The sequence below is a fragment of the Nyctereutes procyonoides genome, unplaced genomic scaffold, assembly GCF_905146905.1.
Source record: "Nyctereutes procyonoides isolate TBG_1078 unplaced genomic scaffold, NYPRO_anot_genome, whole genome shotgun sequence".
Classification (NCBI taxonomy): Eukaryota; Metazoa; Chordata; class Mammalia; order Carnivora; family Canidae; genus Nyctereutes; species Nyctereutes procyonoides.
This window is the reverse complement of record NW_026575132.1, coordinates 24,896,461-24,904,639: the sequence shown is the minus strand read 5'-3', so window position 1 is coordinate 24,904,639 and position 8,179 is coordinate 24,896,461. Positions and strand designations below refer to the sequence as shown.

The following is an 8,179-nucleotide window of genomic DNA, read 5'->3' as shown; positions in this document are numbered from 1 at the left end:
CTCTCGCCCCCCCGCCAGCCCGCACCCCCGGGCCCCCGCGCCCCGGGGGCCCCCGCCCCCGCAGCCCCGCCCCCGGGGCTCCCCCGCCCCCCCAGCCCGGGCCGCCGGCGCCACCCCCCGCCCCCGGGCTCCCGCCTCCGCTAGCCCGCGCCCCCGGGATCCCGCCCCCCAGCCCGTCCCCAGCCCGTGCCCCCTGGGGTCCCGCCCCCCAGCCCGTCCCCAGCCCGCGCCCCCCGGGGTCCCGCACCCCAGCCCGTCCCCAGCCCGCGCCCCTCGGGATCCCGCCCCCCAGCCCGTCCCCAGCCCGCGCCCCCCGGGGTCCCGCCCCCCAGCCCGTCCCCCGCCCGCGCCCCCGGGGTCCCACCCCCCAGCCCGTCCCTCGCCCGCGCCCCCGGGATCCCGCCCCCCAGCCCGTCCCCAGCCCGCGCCCCCCGGGGTCCCACCCCCCAGCCCGCCCCCGGGGATCCCGCCCCCCAGCCCGTCCCCCGCCCGCGCCCCGGGGTCCCGCCCCCCAGCCCCTCCCGCGCCCGCGCCCCCGGGCCCCCCGCAGCCCCGCCCCCGCCCCCGGGGCTCCCCCGCCCCCCGCAGCCCGGGCCCCGCGTAGCCAACCCCTCGCCCGGCCGGCACTCGGCGGCTGGCGGGCGGCGGGGGCCCCGGAGGCTCGGGCGGGGGCGCGCCGGGGGCGTCGCCACCCCCCGGACGGGCGAGGCGCCCCGAGGGCCCCGCGGTGGCCGGGGCGGGGGGCGGGGGCGGGCCGGCTCCCCCCGCGCCCCCCCTCCCCTCCCCGCGCCCGCGTCCCCGCCCCCGCCCCCGCCCGCCGGGCGCCCGGCCGGATGGGCTGCACCGTGAGCCTGGTGTGCTGCGAGGCGCTGGAGCCCGGGCCCCCCTGCGGCCCCCAGCCCCCGGGGAGCCCCCCGGCCCCGGCCGAGCGCCGGGAGCCCGGGGCCTCGGTCCGCGCCGAGAGCGGGCGGCCGCCGCGTCAGGTAGGGCGCCGCGGGGCGGCGGGGGGGGGGCGGGAGGCGGTGGCGGGCAGAGCCGGCCCACCTGAGACAGGTAGGGAGCCGGGAGCCGCGCCGGGAAGCCGGCAGCCCGCAGCGGGGAGGGGCGGCCCGCGAGCTGGGCCTGGGCCGAGGCCGGTCCTGGGCCTCTGGTGGCCTTGGGAGGAGGCGCCCGTGGGACGCGACTCTTGGAAGGGCAAGCGGTTCAGGTGAGGTGTGGGAGCCGCCCAGGTAGGGCCCGGAGTGCTGCGGTGGAGGGGTGGAGGGGCGCTGGAAGAACGGACCTCCCCTGCGCTGGTCCAGAGTTGACGGTGTGTCCCAGGGTAGCCGCCGCGTTGTCACCCACCTCTGTAGGCAGGACGGAGGGGGCCCTCTGAACCCGGGAAGGCCCAACCAGAGCAAGGACTGACCTGCAGGTGCTGTGGGCAGCTGGCCCCTCCCCCTGCGTTCTCTGCCTCCAGTGGGTCTTGCAGGTGGGCAGCTGACCCAGAGGGTCAGGAAGGCAGGTGCTTGTTCCGGAGGAGGCATCTGTCACAGAACCACTAGGCCTGGCATAGGTGTGGGCACTAGGTTTCTCTAAGGAGGAAGAGGAGGACCAGGAGACATTTGGGGTCACTAGGGGCTAGATAATCTTGCTCTGGGCTACCTGCTTAATCCCAACCTCCCTCCCTGTTTGGGAACTGGGACCGATGCAGCCTCCTCAGGTTTGTTTGCTGTGCAGGATTTGGATTATAATGCTGGTGTCTTATGTGCCTCCACCTGGGGCACTCCGTGTTTGGGCAACTCAAAATGTACCCTAAGGCCGCATCCCAGCCCTCCTTCCCCGTCACTGGGGCAGCCAGGAAGCCCGGTGTGTGTGTGTGTGTGTGTGTGTGTGTGTGTGTGTGTGTGTGTATGCTGGTGACCCCTCCGTCTCCCTTGACCAGATGCCCCTCCAAGGCAGGATGACATTCCTGGTTATACCCCACATTGCCAGGGCTCCATTTACTGGGCTCTCGGTCCTTCCCAGCTCCCTAGCGCTGCTCATCACTGCGCTGGTTGATCATGCTGACGGACAGGCGTGGTGGGGCATATTTGCTGCCCTAGCCCTTCTAGGGGGGCGGTGGCCCATGTGTGATGCTGATGGGAGCCTGAGCCTAGCCTAGTGGGGTAGGGTGAGGCCTCGGGGTGTCAGCTGGGCATCCCGTATTATTGCTTCTCGGCCCTTGCAAAGGGCCAGAGGATCTGGAGAGTGAGAGTGACATCGCACAACCCCCCGATGGTCAGGCCCTTCCAGAGGTCATCAGGGCTTCTCCTCTGCCTCAGAGCCTCATGAACACTCCTCTGCCCTTGAAGGTTTCAGGCAGAAGTGAGTTCACAGTGTCCCTCCCTTATCTGTTCCTATCTCAGATCTTTTTTTTTTTTTTTTAAGGTTTATTTATTTATGAGAGACACCAACTGAGAGAGGGAGGCAGAGACATAGGCAGAGGGAGAAGCAGGCTCCTCGCAGGGAGCCTGATGGTGGCACTCCATCCCAGATCCTGGGATCACGACCTGAGCCGAAGGCAGGCGCCAACCACTGAGCGACCCAGGTGTCCCTATCTCAGACCCTTCTTGACTTTACTTTCTCTGTCTCCCTACCTTCCGCTCTTAGGATGCAGGCAGCTGTGGGGCGGATGCCAGGTGGGCCACATGAGGGTGGGTGGGGACAGGGGCTTCGAGGGAGGAAGAAGCCAGGGGCAGTGGAGGTGGGTGATCAAGGAGAAGGGAGAAGGAGGAGGAGGGGAGTGAGAGCGTGGGTGTGTGACAGCCACAGGGACAGGGATGGGAACAAGTGTCTGTCTGCATTCGGATGAGCTGGTTTCTGCGTGGCCTCTTGAGAGCGCCTGGCGCTCGCCTATGACTCACCCCCTCCTTTATCTGCAAGATGAAGCTCCATCCCAGTCCCAGCCCTCACCCACTGCTCCCCTGGCCCTGGCTCCAGGGTGGGGGGGATGCTGTTGCTGGCTGCTGTCTCCCCTCGCCGGGTCCCCTCCCCTCATTTATACTGCAGCTCTCAGGAGACCAGGTGACCCAGGAGAGAACAGCCAGGCGGCCTAGTATTTCACTAGAGGAGGCGTTTACCACGTTCCTGTGGCGGATAAACATCTCTTGAGCTCTCAGCTCCCCTCAGGAGTCAGGGCTTAGAAGTTGCTCAGGCATCTGGGCTCCTAGCCAGGGCACTCCCATCGGCAGGCCTGCCACTGACATGCCACCATTGCTGCCATTGTCCACGTTCCCCCATCCTCCTCCAATACATATGCTAAGCTTCTCCCCTTGGGCCACAGGCTCTACACCTCCTCCACCCACAGCTCTCCTTCTCTCCCCCCTGGGCAGCCCCCTCCCACCCAGGCCACATTGCCCCCGTCTCCGTCCCCCTGCGTGCTGGCCCTAAGTCACTCCCCTAAGCAGGCTGTCCTCTGCTCAGACCACACTGCCCTCTTCTCTCTGGCGGCCTGCTTTGTCCTTCTAGGCCCTGTGGCCCACACTACTCTCCTCCTCCGTCTGTAATTTGTGGCCTGCTCCTCCTCTTTGCTCTGGGGAGGCCTGCCCACTTTGTTGCCAGGTCTCAGAGCCCTGGATTTTTGGAGCTTGGAGGTGTAGGCCCTTCACCCCTTAGGTGGCCTCCTCACGGTCCCCTGATTGCCTGATGTTCTGAGCTCTCCTTTGGCTGCACATGTCAGTCTGCCAAGCTCAGGAGAAGGGAAGGTGGGGTTTGGCATTCCTCCTGAGCATTCCCGCCAAGCCTTCTCTGACCTGGGTGCCAAGGGGCCTGGAGGGCATCTCCAGGTGCCAGCCTCGCCTCCTCGCTTTCTGCCGTATCCCAAGACAAGTGGGTGCTTGTCAGATGGTGGCAGGAGCAGAGAGGAGGAGACTCTGGGTTGCTTCCGCCTCCTCTCTCGAAAAACCAGCCCCTCAGGTCAGTTGGTCTGGCTTCTGTCCAGTTGCCTAGAGCCCTGTTGAGTTTAGGAGTTCCCCAGAACGCCAGATCCTGCAGCCTCCCCTGGGTTCCTATTGTGGGGTCCTACACCCCTGATGAAAGTTCTTTAATTCCCTCCACTATGGGTTTGATTACTTCCTCTTTCTTTCTAGTTATGTATAATCGTAGACCATCAGAGCCAAAAAGGATCTTGGTTAGTGGTTCTGAACCTTTTGAGGTCACAGATCCCTTTAAGAATCTGATGAAAGCTATGGATGTTCTTGCTAGGAAAATGTGCGTGGGCATGTGTACACACACACACACACATCATATACCCCTTCAAGCCCACCTATGGGCCCCATATATCACAAATGAGCACACTGCAGCCCAGAGAGGAGACATGTGACGCCCACAGCCACAAAACAAGTGAGTGTCAGGGTCAGGATTGCAACCCAGGTGTCTTGACCCCCGATAAATGGAAGTTTTTTTTTTTTTTTTTTCCAGAGGCCACTCTGCCTTCCCCAAAGGCTGCCTGCAATGGCCTGGCCGTTCATTTATTCAATAAGAATTTTTTTTGAGGACGAGGCGGGGAATTTGGGGATATTAATAAATATTTTAATACCTTAGCCTTTAATTGAGTTTTTCATTGTAGGTTAATGTATTTTTACAAATTTATTTTTATTGAGCTACATTTAACATTCCACATTGTGTAAGGTTAAGGTGTACTGTGAGGCCCTGTGATACATTTGTATATTGCATCAATATACAATATATTTATATGTTGCCTTATGATTACCACTGTAGCCTCAGCTAACACTTCATTATCGTTCTTTTTTTTTTTTTTTTGTAGTGGGAACAATTAAGATTTAGTTTCTTAGTCGACAAGTATTTTTGAGCACTTGATTTGAGCCAGGCATTGAGCTAGGAGCTGGAGATAGAGCAGGAAAAGCAGACAGCTCTCGTTCTTGCCTTCAGAGGTGGTGTCACTCCAGCAGGACAGAGCACAAATGAATAGTTGCAAGAATAAATGCATTAATGGAAACAGTGCCATGAGAGAGAAGTAAGGGTGTAATGGAAGCCAGTGGAGGGATCAGATTTAGACTGGGAAGGTGGAGGAAGTGGTATTTAATTAAGCAGGAAGACCAAGTGCAAGCAGAAGGGAGGGAAGAGAAGCATCCTAGATGGTGGGAACAGCACGCTTGAAGGTCCTCAGGTTAAGAGGTGTGAGCCCTTTTAGGATTTGATGGAGGCTTTTGACGGAGGCTTTCTCTGGCTGCTCCTGGCTCCCCATGAACCCTCCCATCCATGCAGTGTGGATGTGGATTGGGAAGGGTGGGAGGGGCAAAGCAAGGAGGCCTGCCTGGGGTAGGCAGTTACAGTCATCCAGGTGAGAGATGGTAATGATTTAGGTTAGAGAGGTGGTTGGCCATGGGGAGGGCTTAGGGAGTGAGGCTGAGCCTGATTCAGGTGGAGAAAGGCCAAGGCCAAGAGGTGGAGATGGGCTGGAGATGGGCAGGGATGAAGCAGAGGTGTGTGTGAACCTGACTCCTCATCTTCCAAGGCTGGCAGCTGATAAGGCTTCATCAGGGGCACTGCTCCGTTTCAGTTTAGTGTTTTATAAATATGAAGTGTTTCCTAAATACAGAGAAGCACACAGACTTTTCCCAAACTGGACACACCAGGCATTAATTCCCCTGGGAGGGTTTTTCGCTCTCCCAACTTCTAACCACATAGATTTTTCTGCTATAGAGTTTCTTTTTCTTTTTTTTTTTTTTTTAAAGGTTTTATTTATTAATCATGAAAGACACAGAGAGAGAGGCAGAGACACAGGCAGAGGGAGAAGAGGCTCCATTCAGGGAGCCCGATGTAGGACTCGATCCCGGGGACCCGGGATCACGCTCTGAACCAAAGGCAGACGCTCAACCGCTGAGCCACCCAGGCATCCCATGTTATAGAGCTTCTTATAGACGGAGCCCATCGCGTGGGTTGTTTCGTGCCTGATTTCTTTTGCTCAACATTATGGTTGTGGATTTTATCCATTGTCTTGCGCTTGCTTGTAGATGGCTCCTTCTCATTGCTGGCCAGTGTTCCACCATGTGAAGATACACAATTTACTTATCAGTTCTGCTATTTTTTTTAAATCTTATTTTTATTTATGATAGTCACAGAGAGAGAGAGAGAGAGAGAGGCAGAGACACAGGCAGAGGGAGAAGCAGGCTCCATGCACCGGGAGCCCGATATGGGATTCGATCCCGGGTCTCCAGGATGGCGCCCTGGGCCAAAGGCAGGCGCCAAACCGCTGCGCCACTCAGGGATCCCCCCAGTTCTGCTATTAATAGGCATTTGGGTTGTTTCCGGGTTGGGGCTATTGGGAATAGTTCTTCTACGAACAGTTTTGTGCCAGTCTTTTGGTTCTGATTTCCGTTGGGTAGATTCATCCCTCTGTTTCGATGGGTGCCCCTGGGAGACCCCAGCATCTCAAGAATCAGAGGCATCATTCTATAAAAGGAGCACTTCAGGTATTTGAGGGGGGATGAGAGACAATTTGGGGAAAGGGAGAAGATTCTCTGGCTTCCTAGTATGTCCCTTTGCAGTGACTCTTCTCATCTTTCCCTCCCTCTCAAGGTGGGGTTCAGTGTAGGAGGGGAAGAAGCTCTAGAGACTTGCACTGGAGTCGGGGTGGCTGGGAGTCAGCTGACCACGGCTCTCAGACTTACCTACTCCCTAGGGGCAGGTCTGGGTCCCTGGTGGATCAGGAGGGTGTGAAGCTGTGGATGGGGCTGTGCCCTCCAACTTTCCCTCCTTTCCCAAAGGGCAGGAAGCCAGCCACTGCCTCCCTGTTTGATGTGTGAATTTGCCAAGGGCCCCTGGCACCGGGACAGAGCATGGTGCCAAGGGCAGGCAAGCTACGGCAGCCCCCGGAGGGGCAGGGGCCTGTGGGTGGGAAGCAGAGGGTGCCATCTGCAAAGAAGCCAAGCAGTGGGGAGTAAAGGGAGCGCAGACAATGTCTAGGGTTCGGTCCCCTTGCTGATTATGCCAGCTTTGGCCTCTAAGTTGACTCTCTACCCACCAGAGCCCGGGTACTTTGGACCAGCTCCTCCCTCTTCCAGCCCGAGGAGTCCTCGCGCCCAGAGCAGAGGCTGGGTCTCTGAAGCCCACCCCAGGGATAGGGGATGAGGGACCTCAACTTTAGTGTCTCTTTCTGATCAAGGACGGGAGAGAGTCAGGGTGCTTCTGGTGATATTGCTTCACAAGTCTGTCTCCCCAGTGAGTCTGAGAGCCAGTGTTTTTAGATCAGAGCTCAGTTTTTGAGAATCTGCTGTCCTAGGTACCTAGCCGAGGATGGATGGGCTCCATCCTCCGACGGAAGGATGGCCGCTGTGAGCTTGGGGCAGGTAGAGCCCCCACAAGGCAGGAGAGCCCAGGGTGAGGGCCAGGCACAGGGGATGGCCGTGGGCAGGTGTGGCTGCTGCTGGGTGGGGCTGTCCTGCTTGGGAAGCTGACATGGGCGTGGGGATGGGAGGGGAGTGAGGATGAGACCGCAGGGGTCCAGCTCAGCCCTAGTTGGAGGTCCACTGACGGAGGCCTTTTGCAGGTTTGGAGAGAGTGGAGGGGAGTAAGACTGTGATCCGCAGGGGCCAGCAGTGGGTGGCAGTCACTGGGAGGCCCAGGGAGTTGTCCTGTGGCCTCAGGGTGAGTAGCTCCTCTTGACATGCCTGCCAGCGCCCGCTTCTCAGGGACTTCTCAGCGTCCCCATCAAACCCCACCTCAGCCCGCTCCTCCTGCCACAGCTGAAGCCCAGGAGTTAAGAATGGCCTGGTGTGTCCTTAGGCCCAGCCCGATCCTCAAAGCCTTCTGTCAAATGTTCCATGGACCCTGGGGCCATGTGTCATGTGCTTCTGCCCCTGGTAGAAGCTTCTCGATTCTCCTTTGTCTATTCCCCTCTCAGCTCATCTGCCTTTCCACCCATCTGCTCCTCCCCTTTGACCTGCCCACCCATCATCCCTGTGCCCACCACCACCTTCCCTCCCTCCCACTCACCTGCCCTCTGCCAAGTCCTGAGCACACACACTAGTCTTCCCTGTTCAGAGGCCTAGTTTGGGGGTGAGGGGGAGGGAGGAGAAGCCCAAACACATCATCTGGAGACAAGGTGCAGGAAGCCTGTATAAGCTGTCCCCTGGTTCAAGAGCAGGGGGTGGCCTACTTTGCCTGGGGCAGTCTGGAAAGCCCTCCCAGAGGAGGT

General features: G+C 59.5%; 1 protein-coding gene across 1 annotated transcript in view; it reads left to right on the top strand.

Annotated features, from left to right (window-relative positions):
• The first annotated feature begins 858 nt into the window (after positions 1-858).
• TNS1 (tensin 1) overlaps positions 859-8,179 on the top strand; it is a 229,151-nt gene continuing 221,830 nt past the window's right edge. Inside the window, 1 exon segment of the mRNA XM_055345038.1 lies at positions 859-983. The gene's annotated coding sequence lies outside the window, so the exon portion shown is untranslated.